General features: G+C 38.6%; 1 protein-coding gene across 2 annotated transcripts in view; it reads right to left on the bottom strand.

The window, feature by feature from the left end:
• GNAL (guanine nucleotide binding protein (G protein), alpha activating activity polypeptide, olfactory type) overlaps window positions 1-17,697 on the bottom strand; it is a 248,630-nt gene that overhangs the window by 31,992 nt on the left and 198,941 nt on the right. The gene's annotated exons all lie outside the window — the stretch shown is intronic.

The raw sequence follows: 17,697 nt of genomic DNA, 5'->3' as shown, positions 1-17,697 counted from the left end.
CGGGGCACTAGGAGCGGGAGTAAGTGCGATTTATGTTTTGGAGTCCACGTAGCTTTAAAAAGACGAGCTTTTCCCGCAATAAAGCATTACTGAATTCACAAAAATTGGTGTTTTAGGAATATAGCTACTGAAGTAGGAAATGTTTATGGCTGTTATTGCACGTAATGAAATATCCAGTCTTGGATGGCTTAAAGATGTCTGGTTGTTGTCAAGTACCTTATAAAACTTAACAACATAGACACCCTGTATAGGGTTTCTGAAGGACAGCTGATGGGTTTAAACTGCTGGCCTTTCAGTTAGCAGCCCAGTGCTTATCCTAGTGCCACACCTGGACTTCACAGTGATTACTGTTATTAGGTACCATTAGTAGGTTCTGACTCACAGCAGCCTCATATATAGTTTCCGAGGAGCAGCTCTGATAGGTTTGAACCATCGATCTTGCTGTTAACAACCCAGTGCTTATTCTACAGCGCCACACAAAGATTTCATCAACACCTATATTGGTCTGCATTTGAGGAATCGGTCTAAAAGAAGAGTTCAGTGCTCTGGCTGCTGTTGGAAAGTGTGTATTTCTGAAAGGTGTAACACATATTGACAGTTTCGTGTATGTATATTTCACCTTAAAATTTAAGCCTGTCAGGGTTAGAAGTGAGTGCAGTCCCTTGGATATTTATAAAACATTAAACAGAATCGTGCTAGAATCGACTCAAGACAGATAACAATAAAAAATAAAAATTCTGTCTATAGATCATTTAAACTCAGCGTCTTCTATTTCTCTGGGCCACCAGGGATAGCGCACAAATTGATCTCATCACAAAGGATAGGGCTGTGGTTTCACATTCTGACTATATCACACTTGTGCTCAAAATCTAGGCATCAAAGCTCCCCATGACAGCGAAACTGCTCAAGCTGGGCTCCCAGTCGCCCTTCTCTAGCATTCCTTTGCTGTTCAAGGAGTCGGTACCGACTCATAGTGACCCTGTACAGGGTTTCCGAGGCTGTAAATATGTACGGGAACAGAAAGCCTTATCTTTCTCCCATGGAACAGCTGGTAGTTGACCTTGTGGTTTGCAGCCCGATTTGTAACCACTACGCTACCAGAGCATTCACTATGCTACCAGAGCATTCCGTTAGGAACAGTCAAATCAGACTGAAGCATCATTTGTCACTTGACCATTTTGGAGAATGAGGCACTGCACTTCTACTTGGAGTAAATTATTCCTGTTCTTTCCACATCTTCCCCTGGAGATCCCGACTGCAAGGTTCACACTCCTGCTCCGGGTGTGGTGCTGTAGGATAAGCATTTGTTACTGAAAGGCCGGTAGTTCAAATCCACCGATTGCTCTTTGGAAACCCTAGACATGGTCGCTATAAGTTGGAACCTTCTTGACAGAACTTAACAACAATATACTTACTGTAAGGAGCACAGGTAGTGCCGTAGAGTAAGCATTAGACTTCTAACCTTGGGAGAAGGATGAGGATGGTTGCTACCACAAAGATTTACATAGAAGCCTCAGAAACCCAAAGAAACGGAATTGACTCGAAGGCAGTGTTTTTAAAATTTTTTAATCACTGTATGATATAACAAGGTTCCTCAGAAATGGGACAAGGTTCTAGGAGTCACACTTTAAGAGAGACCAGGGACAACAGCAACACAAAAAAGAAGACTTATGTGGCCTTTGATAGTCATATCTCTGTCTTGAGCTTTCTAAGCGCCTTCCCCAGGCCCTACCATTTTTTATGCTGTCAACATCCTTGGGGAGTCCTGGTGTGACTCTGTTAGGATAAGCACTGGACTGCTAACCACAAAGCTGGTGGTTCAAACCCACCAGTCACACCTTAGAAACTCTATATTGGGTTAGTATGAGCCAGAATTGACTTGATGGTGCTTAACAACAACAAAAACAACATCCTTGGCTGCTCCCAATGTTTTCAAATAGAATATGAACTGGACTGTGAACCACAAGGTTGCTTTGTAGGAAAAAGATGAGGCTGTCTGCTCCTACAAAGATTTATAGCCTTGTAAACCCTATGCAGGTGGAACTGACTCAATGGCACTTAACACCACCACCACCACCACTACACCTAATAACTCTTAAGTTTTATGAGCACATTTTAAGAAAAAATCTTTCTTCTAAGCTCTATGCCCAACTGTCTCCTTACACCGAACCCTAATCCTTCCTCCAAACTTGTCCTCTCCCTGCCACCTATCTGGGTAAATCAGTTCTGAGGAATTATCCGTATGCCTCATTGTCTCCAACATGGAGCCCAGCTCGAAATGTTTTCCATTCCATTTAGAGCAGTAATACTTCAGGGTCGATCTTAGATTAATTAGTATGCTTTCTTTCTTTTTCTTTTCTTTTTTTATCTAGCAAAATAGATATTTTGGGTTTCTGAAACATTAAGAGAGACTTTGGTTTTATGACAATTCTGATTGCACATTAGAACCTTTGGGATTCAATACTTGGTATAAATGGAGAATATACAATTTACAATCACTGGAATAGTTAGAACTTCTGCAACAACATTACTTCCCTAGAAACCTGGAGTAGAAACTTTCCTTAGAACAGCCAAAGTAGAAACTTCTTAGGGATTGAAAGGAACTTTTGTCTAAAGGGCAGAAATTTCTAGAAAGCTGTGAGTCAAACCAGTAAACTATTTTTTTATCATAAAATGGAAGAATAATAATCTGCTATACTGTTGAGTCCTGGTGTGGCACTGTGGGCTAATGCATCAGACTGCAAAGTCGTTTGAATTGCAAGGTTTGAACTCACCAGCTGCTCCTTGGAAACCCTATACAGGGTAGCTATGGGTTGGAATCGACTCGATGGCACTTAACAACAACAACAACATAATGTTGAGTGCATATGGTCCATTTCCTCCCCTTTTTTCCTTTGAACTAATACAAGTGGTTAAACTTGAGATATTCAAGTAGACCATGTGGCATGAATTCACTGGTAAAGAATAATTTGCTGTCTAACAACACTAAAAACAATAGAAAAGATAAGATGAATATTCTAAAGTACTACTAGATTCATATAGGTATGTTCATTGTAGTTTGGGGATGTTATGCCATAAATTTTCTTTTTACTTTACAATTTGAATCTGTGCATTTATTTGTATTGATCCACTAAGTAACAGCCTCTCTTATTAGGTAAGTCTGGCATGGGGATATTTTGGCTCAACCTACTACTTCTTTCTCTCTGAGACCCAATGGAAACTCAATAACATCTTTTGGATGTATGAAGACCCAAAGGAAACAGCATTGTGTATGTATAAAGGAGCTTCAAAAAATTCATGGAAAATGGAAAGAGAATTTTTCTATGAACTTTTTATAGCTTCCTCATATACATGTACACCAGAGTCCTGGTGTGGTGATGCAGATTAATGTGCTGACTGCAAAGTTGGTTTAAACCACAAGGTTGGTGGTTCAAGCTCATCAGCTGCTCCTTGGAACCCCTATATAGGGTCACTATGGTCAGAATCAACTCGACGGCACTTAACAACAACAATAACATATATGTACCTGGCTATCATTTCAAGGAATACATATATATATATATATATATATATATAAGTATATATATAATTTTTCTATAAATCATGTTTTAATTTAGGGGCACAGCTATAATTTAAAACTCTGACTCCTCAAACCAAGGGAAATTGCAAAGTCACTATCCCTCAAATTATGTTAATCTGATGTCAAGGTTTATAAATGAAACAAGTAAGAGAAAAAAAGCAGGATTCTGGGTCACTTCATGTACAGTTATATGTATGGTTTCTATTCCTCATGCATGGTGTGATGTGCTACTTCGGCATCTACTATTGTATTCACAAGGATCATCTTCCTCTGTTTACCAATTTAATGACAAGCTGACTATTATGTCTAAGTATGTCTGTCCCTAAAATCTAAGTGAATACAACATCTAAGAGTAAATTTAACCTGGGATGTGAAGGTATTATACAATAAAATTATAAAACTGCTGAAATAAATATTTACTGATTGGAAGACTTAATATGTTACAATATCAATTCTACCCAAAACAATCTATAGATTCAGTGCAAAACCAATAAAAATGCCAGTTACTAATAGCTTTCTTTACAGAATGGAAACACAAACCCAAATAGCTAAAGCAATGTTGAAAAGTAGAAGTCACATTTCCTGATTTTAAAACATATTATACAGTTACTGGGATCGTGGTGGCTCTGTAGGATATGTACTGGACTGCAAACCACAAGGTAAGCAGTTTAAGCCCAGCCACGCCTCAGGAGAAAGATGAGGCTTATTGTTCCCACAAGGATTTACAGCCTCAGAAAAACCTAGACAGGGTCTCTCTTAGTTGGAACTGATTCAACTCACTCACAGCAACATACAGTAATAAATGAGCCTAGTGCTAACATCACAATACACACATAGACCAATGGATTAGAACTGAGAGTCAGGAAACAAACCCACACAACTGGGTCAAATAATTTTTGACAAGAGTGCTAACTCTATCTGATGGGGAAAGAAGAGTCTTTTCAATAAATGGTGCTGGAAAAACTGGGCTTCCACATCCAGACAAATGAAACGGAATCCATACCATTATTTTATAAAAATAAAAATATATTAAAGACCTAAATGTATAAATTAAAACCATAAAATTCTTAGAAGAAAATGTAGAGGAAAGCTAGACTTTCAGGTCTAGCTTTCAACAATGGATTATCTAATTTAATAATAAATGCACAAATAACAAAACACCGTAACTTCCTTATATCCATAAATGGGACCTCATAAAAATTAAAAACTTTTGTTTATCAAAAGACTTTACCAAAAAAGTGAAAAGACAAACTACTGATTGGGAGAATATCTCTAGAAACCATATATCTGATTAGAATTTAAAAACCAACATATATATGTTGTTGTTAAGTGTCATCAAGTCAGTTCCAGCTTACAGCAACTGTGTATAGGGCTTCCAAGTAGCTGATGGTGGATTTGAACTGCTGGCCTGTGTGTGGTGTGGTGCTATAGGATAAACACTACTGCAAGGTCAGCTTGAACCACAAGGATGGCAGCTCAAATCTGCCAGGTGCTCCTCAGAAACCTATACAGCGTCGCTATGAGTTGGAACCAATTTGATGACACTTAACAACAACAACAACATGGTGGTGGTTATGTGCCGTGGAGTCAGTTCTGACTCACAGCAAGCCTGTACAGGGTTTCCAAGGCTGTAAATCTTTATGAGAGCAGAAAGCCTTATCTCAACAACATGTAACATCAAAATCTTGGACAATTATATAAAACTTGGACAACAAAAAGGCAACCCCCCCGCCAAAAAAAAGAGGGTAAATGATTCGAACAGACATTTCATCAAAGAAGACATTCAAATGGCCACCAAGCACATCAAAAGATGCTCAGTGTCATTAACCATCAGAGATGTAATTACCACCACAATGATATACTCCACAATCTGCCCGCCCCCCAGAAAATAACAAATGTTGTGAGAATGTGGGGAAATTGGAACCCTTATCCATTGCTAACTAGAATGTAAAATGGTGCAACTGTTTTGGAAAACAGTGTGGCAATTCCTCAAAATAATAAAAATACTATTATACAACCCCAAAATTCCACTCCTAGCTATATAACCAAAGGCTTGAAAGCTAAGACTCAAACAATTATATGTTTGAGTCAGCTTTCACAATAGTCTAAAGACAGAAATAACCTACGTGTCTATCAATGGAAGAATGGATAAACATAATGAGGTATATACACATAATCAAATACTGCTTAGTAGGAGAAATGAAGTTTTGTTACATGTTACAATATGGAGGTACTAGAGGACATTATGAGTCCTAGTGTGGCACCTAGACTGCACTTGTAACTGTAAGGCTGGTGGTTCAAACCTACCAGCCACTCCTATAATAGGGTCGCTGTGATGCATGTGAAAGCTGGACAGTGAATAAGGAAGACCATAGAAGAATTGATGCTTTTGAGTTATGGTGTTAGAGGAGAATATTGAAGGTGCCACGGGCTGCCAAAAGAACCAATAGATCCATTTAGGAAGAAGTGTAGCCAGAGTGCTCCTTAGAGGCCAAGATGACCAAACTTCATTTCTCATACTTCGGACATATTGTCAGGAGGGACCAGTCACTGGAGAAGGATATCATGTTTGGTAAGGTGCAGGGTCAGAGAAAAAGAGGAAGACCCCCAATGAGATGGATTGGCTGAGTGGCAGCATCAATGGACTCAAGCATGGCAGTGGTAGTGAGGTTGGCCCAGGATCGGGAAGTATTTCATTCTGCTGTGCATAGGGTCGCTATGGGTTGGTACCAACTCGATGGCACCTAACAACGAAAACAACAACAACAACAACAACATGAGTCAGAAATGACTCAACGACACTTAACAACAGAGGACATTATGCCTGTTCCTACTTATATAAAAATAAAAGAAAAGGCAAAATACATAGAGACGGAAGCTTATTAGTGGTTACCAGGGACTGGGGAGAGGCTACTACTTATGAAATATTAAGTTTTGGCTTATGGTGGTGGAAAAATTGCATTGATTAAGGGTAGGGTTTCATGGATGATTATTACAGATGCTGCAAATAAGTTGTACATCTGTAAAAAGGTGTGTTGGCAAAAGTTGTACAACAATGACAAAAAACAAAAACAAAACTAGCTGCTGAGGCTGCTTAAATACAACCAAACACCTCATGGGATTTGGTTCCTTGTTTTGGAGGCTTCAGGTCATAGTTTCAAGGGACATCCCAGTTAATTGGTCTAATAACATGTTTAGTGTTTCTGTTCTATCTTCTAGGTTGTTGCATAGTGATGCTGGGGAAGACTGCATGATAGAATTTTGCAAGACCAACAGCTTATTCATTGCAAATGCCTTTTTTTTTTTTTTTCAACAACATAGGCAATGACTATATACTTGAACCTCATTGAATGGAATACACAGAAATCAAATTGACTACTTGTGCAGAAAGAGATACCAGAGGAGCTCAATATCATCAGTCAGAACAAAACCAAGAGCTGACTGTGGAACAGACCATCACTTGTTTATATGCAAGTTTTAAGTTTAAGCTGAAGAAAATTGGTGCAAGTCCATGACAGCCAAAATGTGATCAGAATTTAGAGACTATCTCAAGAATAGATTTGTTATATTAAACACAAATGACTGAAGACCAGATAAATGACGTTAAGGACATCGTACATGAAGAAAGCCAAAGGTTTACTGTGTCGGTGGGAAATGTATAGCACTCTGCTAACACAGCTCTAGTCAGAAAGGGAGTCTATAACTGTACATCTGTAGGAACAAGATTACATGCTGAACTGAGCAGGCCACTCTGTAAAGATTTACAGTCTTGGAAACACTATGGGGCAGTTCTACTTTGTCATATAGAGTTGCTATGTGTTAGAAAGGACTCAGTGAGTGGGTTTGGCATCTCTAAGGAAGCAAAATTCCTTCAGAAAGCCTGTTGTTAAGTGCCGTTGAGTCATTTCTGACTCATAGTGATCCTACATAGTGTTTCAAAGGAGTGGCAGGTAGGCTTGAACCGCCGACTTTATAGTTAGCAGTCCACTGCTTATCCTACAGTGCCACACTAGGACTCCTGAATGGTTAGTGGGTTCAAACAGTTGACCTTTCAGTTAGCAGCTGAGTGCTTAACTACTGTGTCTCTTGGGCTCCCTAGGAAGAAAAATAGTCTTAGAAATAAAATATAACAACTCAGAAAGTCCTACTAGAAATAATTTTTAGAATATAAAAATAAACTCTAATAAAGCAGAAAATTGCTTATCACTTGTATACAAGGGAAATTCAAAAAGTTTGTGGAAAAAATCCATTAATTCATTCCATTTCTCCACAAATTTTTTGAAGCCCTTCATATGATATTCCATTTCAGTTTTCATTTTTCTGAGACAGTCAAAACTTTTTCTGAAAGGAGGAGAAAGGATAAATATTTTAAAAAGAAGGGTTAACTTTTTAAAAATGAGTTTGAATGAAAACATCAAATATGTACTAAAATATAATGAATATGCTTTCTTGTTCTGTTATATGGACAGTTGGGTTCCATGTATTCATGTATGCTCATGCATGTACTTCACAAATATTTACTGAGTTCAAGGCTAGGAGACAAGTAGGTAATGGGCAAACTCGGTGCAGTATACAATGTTCTCTAAAGACAGTCATTTATTCCCTCCAGTTTCTTACCAAAGAACCTTCTCTGAAACTGAGGCACAGAGGCAGGTGCCTCTGTATTTATTTTCCAGGAGCTTCTAGAGTATCTTTAAATAATCATTACTAAGCCTGGAGTCCTGGTGGGGCGTTGTAGGATAAGCACTGGACCACAAGGTCGTTTGAATGCAAGGTTGGTGGGTCAAATCCACCAGCCACTCCTTGGAAATCCTGTACAGTTTCAGATCTGACTCAACAGCACTTAACAACAATAACCATGCACTAAATAGAATAAATCCAACTCATGAATAAAATCTGGAAAGCAATGTTGTTGTTGTTAAGTGATGTCAAATGAGTTCCAATTTACAGTGACCCTGTATAAGGTTTCCAAGGAATGGCTAGTGAGTGCTTATCTTACAGAGCCACACCAGGAAGCTCCCAATATGTAATAGTAAATCATAGCAAATTTCAAAAGAAATAAAATGTATTTTTAGAGTGGTCTACTTGAGGGCTACTGATTTCTTTGTTTGTTTATTACAGGGGTTAAAAGAGAATTCCAAGAGAACTGAACATGAAAACGCTGCAAATTCTTTGATGTTTAAATAAAATAAATGAACAAGAACAACATGCATTTGGCATAGTTCTTGTTCTTGGAAGAATCCTGGGGTTTCCTCTCCTCTGCCACTACTCATGTCTGTATCATCTGTCCTAGTAACCATTCTCCAAGTAGGTCCCCACGACCACCCCTAGATCCTGAAAAGAATCATGTGGGTATTACAGGTGGACAGGGAAACCCTGAGGACTTCTAAATGAAGACGGCACCCAAGGAGCTTCTCTACTTTATTCTAAACTCCAGACACATGAACTTCTTGCTGACCACATTTGTGTCAAAGGAAACTGAACATGTTTACTGACATTTCTTTGAAAATAAGGAACTTATTTAGCATAAGTTGAATAAATGGATGTTCAGCTTATGCTAAGTTACTTATTTTCAAAGAAATGTCATTAAACATGTTCAATTGAGGATAATAAAAGATTCCTTTTTGTGTGAAAATGATGTATTAAATCTTGTCTAATTTAGAAGAAGGAGTCCTGGTGTGGCTCTGTGTGTTAATGAGATGGACTGCCAGGACAGTCTGAACCACAAGGTTGGTGGGTTAAGCTCATTAGTCTCTCCTCTGAAACCCTATACTGGGTTGTTATGGGTCGGAACTGACTTGACAGCACTTAACAACAATTTAGAAGAAGATCTATTTAGTCACTGCATGGATCTTAACAGAAAGTTATAGCAAAATAATTTCCTTCTTAGTTATTCATGTACACCTCAGGTAACTAATTTAAGGGATTTTTCATTTCCCAGAAAGAATGTGTAACATTATTTATTTGAATTGTGACACATGAATTACATTAATGTCCAAGAGAATAAAAAGGCCTGTCATTCACTTAGTTGCTGTCATATAAATAAAATTGCTGGGAAGTAAATGGAAATTTGATTTATACTTAGATTTCCTTAAGTAACTTTAATGTAATACTAGAGTCCTGGTGTGGCACTGTAAGATAACCACGAGGTTGGTGGTTCAAACCCACCAGCTTCTCCTCAGAAGCCCTACTGTTGTTAAGTGCTATCAAGATATTTTCAGCTCATAGGGACCCTGTATAGGCTTTCTCAAGGAGTGGCTGTAGATTTGAACCGCCAACTATGTGGTTAACATTTCAGTGTTTATCCTATCCTATCACATCAGAACTCCTGGAAACCTTATGAAGATTCTGACACTATAAGTTGGAACTGGCTTGATGGCACTTAACAACAAAAACAAGGATACAGCTTTTCTTGTTTTATTTCAAAGGTGGCTTTTAGTTGTTATCATGGGTCTATGGATTATGTGATCAATGGAGTTCAATGTAATAATGATACATAATTTTAATCACTGATTTGTACATTTTTCTAAGGAAGATTTTTCTTCTTCCCTTTTTTTTTTTCTGTGAACATTTTCTTTAATATGAAGTTATCAGAAGAAAGCTCCCTTATTCCCTAAACCCTATTTTAAAATCTTTCATTACATTACTTGATGTTGTAAACAAATATTCTCATTGTTTACTGGGAGGAGGGAATAAATGGTTCAGGTATTGTGCTGTTAGTATTAGCTATCTGAGCTTTACAAAAAAATTAATTTTGTACATCTGAGGATGGTTTCTTATAAATGGTTGAGAAAGTAGAAAAAGTATAGTTATAATAAAACTCCTTATAAAATCACTTATCAATTTTCACAAGGCTTATTTTTTTAGAGATTTTAAGATATATTTTCAATATAGGAACTATACAGCACTTTTACTTTCCTATTTCTTGCCTCTTTTCACTCTTAAATTGATAAAAAAAAAAAAAAAAAAAAAAGCGAGAGAAAGTAAGAGTGTGTGGAACCAGACATTTTGTGGCTCTCAGCTGTGTACCTGCACTACCACCATGGCAGCATACTGTGAAGAATATATCCATTGGATACCTAAGGAACATTGTAATTTCTGCTGAGCAATTAGTTGAACACTTTTGTATCTACGCTACTAGTTTTTTTTACTTGGTATTTGTGAAGTAATGAATTACCTTACAGAAATTAATTATCTCTCAGGAAACTTTGTCCTTGGTTCCTGAGAGAGAATTTGGGAATGTACTAATGGTTTGTTCTCTATGTCGAGGATTTATGTTAATGAGTGGAGAACTGCCAAGATGGAAATACCATCTCATGGCATATAATTTTACCTCAGTGCACCCCTTTTGGAACACAAAAGCTCTGTGTTGGCATCACTCTCAGACTCTGCCTTATACATCTCTTTTTTATGCTGATCCTAATCTGTATCCTTTCTCTGTTGTTGTTAGGTGCCATTTAGTCAGTAGCAACTCATAGCAACCCTGTGCACAACAGAACGAAACACTACCAGACCCTGGGCCAACCTCACAATTGTTGCTACATTTGTGCCCATCACTGCTGGCTCTGTGCCAATCCATCTTGTTGGGTTCTTCCTCTTTTTCTTCGACCCTCCATTTTACCAAACATGATATCCTTTGCCAGGGACTGGTCACCCCTGACACTATGATTGTAGTATGAGAAACAAAGTCAGGTCATCCTGGTTTCCAGGGAGCATTCTGGCTGTGCTTGTTCCAACACAGAATGATTTGTTCTTTTGGCAGTCTATGGTACTTTTAATATTCTCTTCCAACACCACAGCACAAATGCATTAATTCTTGGTCTTCTTTACTCACTGTTCATTATGGTCTTCTTTACTCACTGTTCAACTTTTGCATGTATATTAAGTCAAGCACACTTTAGTCCTCAAGCTGACATCTTTTCTCTTCAACACTTTAGAGGGGTCTTGTGCAGCAGATTTGCCCAATGCAATACCTTGTTTTATTTCTTGATTGCTGTTTCCATGAGTGTTGATGATTGATCTGAGCAAAATGATGTCTTTGACAGCTTCTTATCTCTATTTTTATGGATGTTGTTTAGTGGTCCAGAGGTGAAGATTTTTGTTTCCTTTACATTGAAGTACAACCCATACTGAAGGCTGTGGTCTTTGAGCTTCGTTAGTAAGTATGTTATTTCCTCTTTGCCTGTAGCAAGCAAGGATATATCATCTGCATATGTTGTTATATGCTGTGGAATTGGTTCTGACTCATAGGGACCCTGTACAAGGCTTCCAAGGCTGTAAATCTTTACGGGAGCAGAAAGCCTCATCTTTCTCCTGCAGAACAGCTGGTAGTTTCGACCTGCTGACCATGAGATTAGCAGCCCGATTCGTAACCAGTATGCAACCAGAGCTCCTCTGCATATAGCAGGTTGTTAATGAGTCTTCCTGCTAACCTGATGCCAAGTTATGCTTCATATAATCCAGCTTCTCAGATTGTGTGCTCAGCATACAGATTTTATAAATATGGTGAAGTAACACAACCCTGTCATACAATTTTTCTGATTTTCAACCATTCAGTATCACCTTGCTCTGTTTGAATGACAGCCTCTTAATCTAAGTACAGGTTTCTTAAGAACACAATTAAGTGATCCAGAACACTCATTCTCCACAATGCTGTCTATAGCTTGTCATGTTCCACATAATTGAAAGTCTTAGTCAATAAAACACAGGTAAACATCTTTCCGGTATTCTCTGCTTTAAGTTAAGATCCATCTGATGTCAGCAATGATATCCTTTGACCCATGTCCGTTTCCGAATCCAGCTTGAACCACTGGAAGTTCTCTGTCAATTTATGATTGCAGTTGTTTTTGAATTAGCAAAAATTTGCTTACATGGGATATTAATGATATTGTCCGATGATTTCTGCATTCCGTAGGGTCAACTCTCTGTGGGATGGGCACAGGTATGGAGCTCTTCCAGTCAGTTGACCAGGTAGTTGTCTGTCAAATTTCTTGGCACTGGAGTGCCTCCAGTCCTGCTTCAGTTTGTTGAAAGATTTCAATTTGTATTCCATCAATTCCTGAGCCTTGTTCTTTTCCAATACCTTCAATGTACCTTAGACTCCTTTCTTCAGCACCACTGGCTCTTGATCATATGCAACATCTTCAAATGGTTGAACCTCAAACATCTTTTTATGGTACTGTGACTCTATAATCCCTCCATTTTCTTTTAATGCTTTCTGTATCATTCAGTAGTTTGCCCATAGAAGCCTTCATTATTTTAAATCAAAGTTTGAATTTTTCCTTCAGTTTCCTCAGGTTGACAAATACTGAGCATGTTCTTTCCTTTTGGCTTTCTAATTCCAGGTCTTTGCATTTGTTATAACTTTATCTTCTTGAGTTGCCTTTGGAAATTTTTTATTCAGTTCTTTTACTTCCCCATTTCTTCTATTTTCTTTAGCTTCTCTACTCAGGAGAGCAAGTTTAAGAGTCTTTTCTGACATCCATTTTGGTCTTTTCCTTCTTTCTTGCCTTCTTAATGACCTTTTGCTTTCTTCCTATATTAGTTGTCATCCTACAACTCTTCTGGTGTGGTTCTGTAGGATAAATACTGAACTGCTAACTGCAAGTCGGCATTCCAAACCTACCAGCTTCTCCTTGGAAACCCTATACAAGGTCTCTATGAGTTGGAACTGACTCAATAGCATGTAACAACACCTGGCAATGTTTGAGAGTTCCAATTTCTCTGCACTCTTACCAACACTTGATATGCTCTGTTTCAGTGATCATAGCCAACTCAGTAGGTGTGAAGTGTATTTCATTTGGGTTTTTATTTGGTTAATACCACCACCAGTTTGTCAATTTGCCTACTGGGGTGACATGCAGTGACTTGCTATGATACTGGAAGCTATGCCACTAGTATTTCAAATACTAGCAGAGTTACCTGTTGGAGACAGGTTTCAGGAGAGCTTTCAGATTTAGACAGACTACAAAGAATGGCCTGGCAATCTTCAATCAAGCATCAGCCAATGAAAACTCGATGGATCACAAAAGAATATAGTCCAATGTAAAGCTGGAAATTGAGACCCTGAGGTTGGAAGGAACTACACAATGCCACAATAATGGAATTAAACATGCAATGATCATGAAAATGGCACAAAACCAGGCAACATTTCTTAAATTGTAAGTGTGGTCATCATGAATTGGAGTCAATTGTGGCACTCTGGGTTAATGCGCCACACTGCAAAGCCATTTGAATTGCAAGGTTGGTGGTTTAAGCTCAGCAGCCACTCCTCGGAAACCCTATCCAGGGTCACTATGGGTCAGAACCACCTTGATGGCACTTAACAACAATAACAACCAACAACAATAACAATGACTAAAGACTAGTGATCTGGTGCTGCCAAAACAGAAATACCACAAGTAGATGGCTTTAACAAACAAATGTGTTCTCTCACAGTTTAGGAGACCAGAAGGCTGAATTCAGGGTGCCAGCTCTCGGGGAAGGCTTTCTATCTCTGCTGGCTCAGGGAGAAGGTCCTTGTCTCTTTTTAATGTGGATTTGGCATCCCTTGGAGATCTTCATGTGTCTTGGCAGCAATCTTTTCTTGGGTCTATGAGGTTCATCCTTGATCCACATGACACACTCTGATCCCAGCTCTTCTTTCGTGGTGGTACTGGGGTTCTTCGGATCTCTGCTTAGCTGTTTAATCTTTTTTTATAACTAAAAAAAGACTGATTCAAAATGCAAAATAAACCTGTAGACTGTAACCTGCCTCATTAACATAACCTACCTCACTGTTAGCTGCCACTGGGTCCATTCCAAATCTCAGCAACTCAACAGACCACAGAATGAAGCGCTGACTGGTCCTGCACCATCCTCACAATTGTTGTTAGTTTGAGCCCACTGTTGTCACCACTGTGTCAATCCATCTTATTAGGGGTATTCCTTTTTATAAAAGGAGCTCTGGTAGCATAGTGGTTATGGATTAGGCTGCGAACCTCAAGGTCATTAGTTTGAAACTACCAACTGTTCTGTGGGAGAAAGATGAGGCTTTCTGTTCCCGTAAAGATTTACAGCCTCAGAAACTCTGTAACAGGGTCGCTATGAGTCGACACATAACCACCTTTTTATAATTGACTTTTTTACCAAGCATGATGTTCTTCTCTAAGGACTGATTCCCCCTGATAACATATCCAAAGTAGGATAACTGAAGTCTTGCCATCCTCCATTCTAAGGAGCATTCTGGCTGTACTTTTTCTAAGACAGATTGCTTTGTTTTTCTGGAAGACCATACTTCTTTGCTAACACCATAATTCAAATGCACTGATTCTTCTACAGGATTCCTTGTTCATTGTTCAACTTTTATATGCATATGAGATGATTGAAAATCCCAAGGCTTGGGTCAGGTGTACCTTAATCCTTAGACTGACATCTTTGCTCTTGAACACATTAAAGACATCTTACGCAGCTGTTTTACTTAATGCGATATGTTATTTGATTTTTGGACTGCTGCTTACAAGAATGCTGATTGTGGATACAAGCAAAATGAAGTCTTTGACAACTTTAATCTTTTGTCCATTTATCATGATGTTATTTACTAGTCCAATGGGGAAGGTTTTGTTTTATTTATACTGAAGGCTGTGGTCTTTGATTTTCAGTAGTAAGAATTTTAAATCCTCTTTGCCTTCAGCCAACAAGGATGCATCATCTGCATACTACTGATGGTTCACAGGTTGTTAATGAATCTTCTTCCAGTGCTGATTTCATGTTCTTCTTCATATAGTCTAGCTTCCTGGATTATTTGCTCAGCATACAGATTAAAAAGATAAAACCCTGGTGCACACCTTTCTTGAATTTAGACCATTCACTGTACCCCTTTTGGTTTTTGTACAGGTTCATCATGAACACAATAAAGTGTTCTGAAATACCCATTCTTCCCAATGTTATCTATAGCTTGTCATGATCCACATAGTCAAAGCCATTGCATTGTCAATATTGTACAAGTAAAAATCTTCCTGGTATTCTCTCTTCTCAGCCAAGATTCATCTGATATAAGCTATGATATCCCCCATTCCAAGTCCTCTTCTGAATCTGACTTGAACTTCTAGTAGTTCCTTATCAATGTTTTGGATTATGTTTAGTGAATTTTACTTGCATGAGACATTAATGATATTATCCAATGATTTCTGCATCCCGTTGGATCACCTTTCTTTGGAATGGGTACAAATATGGATCTCTTCCTGTCAGTTGGTCAGGTAGCTGTCTTCCAAATTTCTTGTCACATATGAGTGAGTGCCACCTATGCTTCATTGCTTGTTGAAAGATTTCAATTTGTATTCCATCAATTCCTGGAACCTTGCTATTGCCAATGCATTCATTGCACCTTGGACTTCTTCCTTCAGTATCATTGACTCTTGATCATATGCTGCTACCTCTTGAAATGACTGAACACCGACCACTTCTTTTTGGTACAGTGACTCAGTGTATTCTTTCCATCTTTATTTATTATTATTATTTTTTTTTGATGCTTCCTGCATCATTCAGTATTTTGTCTATAGAATCTTCAACATGGCAAATCTAAGCTTGAATTCAGGTTGACAAATGTTCTTCCCTTTTGGTTTTCTAATTCCAGGTCTTTGCACATTGCGTTATAATAATTGACTTTGTCTTCTACAGCTGACCTGGAATTTTTCTGTTCAGCTCTTGTACCTCCTCACTTCTTCCATTTGCTTTAGTATTTCTATGCTGGAGAGCAAGTTTCAGAGTCTCTTCTGACAGCCATTTTGACCTTTTCCTTCTTTCTTGCCTTTTTAATGATCTTTTGCTTTCTTCCTGTATGATGTTTTAGATGTCATTCTACAACTTTTCTGGTCTTCGGTCTTTAGTGTCTAATGCATCAATTCTATTCTTAAGATTATCTCTAAATTCAGATGGAATATGTTCAAGGTCACATTTTGTCTTTTGTGTGCTTGTTTTAATTTTCTTCAGCTTCAGCCTGAATTTGCATATGAACAATTGATTGCTTCACAGTCTGTCCTTGGCTTGTTTTGGCTGATGATATGAAGCTTATCCAGCATCTCTTTCCACAGATGTTGTCAATTTGATTTCTGTGTATTCTGTGAGGTCCAGGTGTATAGTTGTCTTTTATGTTGTTTAAAAAAGGTATCTGCAATGAAGAAGTCATTGGTCTTGCAAAATTTTATCATGTGATCTCCAGTGTTGTTTTTATCACCAAGGCCAAAATTTCCAAAACTACTGATCCTTCCTCTTTGTTTCCAACCTTTGTCTGGAAGCTCAGCTGAAACCTGTCCACCATAAGTGCCCCTGCTGGTATTGAAAATACCTGTGGAATAGTTTCCAGAATCATAGCAACACGCAAGCCACCCTAGATTGATAAAGTGGTGGGATTGAATCGTGTTCCCAAAACTTGAATGGACCATGCAACTCAGTGGCTTGGCAGTTATGTAATGATGCTATCATTTCCTGTAATGTGATCTGATGGAATCAGCCAGTCAGTTGTAAGGATGGGACTCAACACCCTTGCTCAGCTTACAGTCCTGATCGGATGTGAGAGGAAGTTCCCTGGGGTGTAACCTGCATCATCTTTTATCTTACAAGAGATAAAAAGAGAGAGAAGTGACCAGAGTGAGAGGGACCTGACTGCCACCAAGTCAGAAGAGCCAGGAGAATAGCACGTCTTCTGGACCTGGGGTCCCTGCTCTCAGAACCTTCTGGACTCAGGGGAAGATTGCTGCCAAGACACAGCATATTTCCATGGAATGCCTGGCCTATAAATGTTGAAAGGAGATAAGGACATTCTCCAGAGTAAATTTCTGTTTGTTAAAGCCATTCAGTTTTGGTAATTGTGGCAGCACTAGATAAAAAGGACACAACCCTTTAAAACTAAGAAATACACAAGTAAGTTGTTTGCCCAGGAGACATCAAGGCAAGTGGTCGGGTCCCCTCAGTACAAACTCCCTTCCAAGACTAAGACTCAATGGGAATACATGCTCTGATTGGTGACCACGTTCATCATCGATAAGGGGAAGTGAGGGAAAAACAGCAATGAAGCGGCAAGCTAAGCCCTACAATGTTCAATAGACTCCTGTGAACCCGGGTGGAGACCTGGTTGGCCA

Source organism: Chrysochloris asiatica, unplaced genomic scaffold (assembly GCF_000296735.1).
Source record: "Chrysochloris asiatica unplaced genomic scaffold, ChrAsi1.0 scaffold00122, whole genome shotgun sequence".
In the NCBI taxonomy this organism is placed as follows: domain Eukaryota; kingdom Metazoa; phylum Chordata; class Mammalia; order Afrosoricida; family Chrysochloridae; genus Chrysochloris; species Chrysochloris asiatica.
This window is presented reverse-complemented; position numbering and strand designations above follow the sequence as displayed.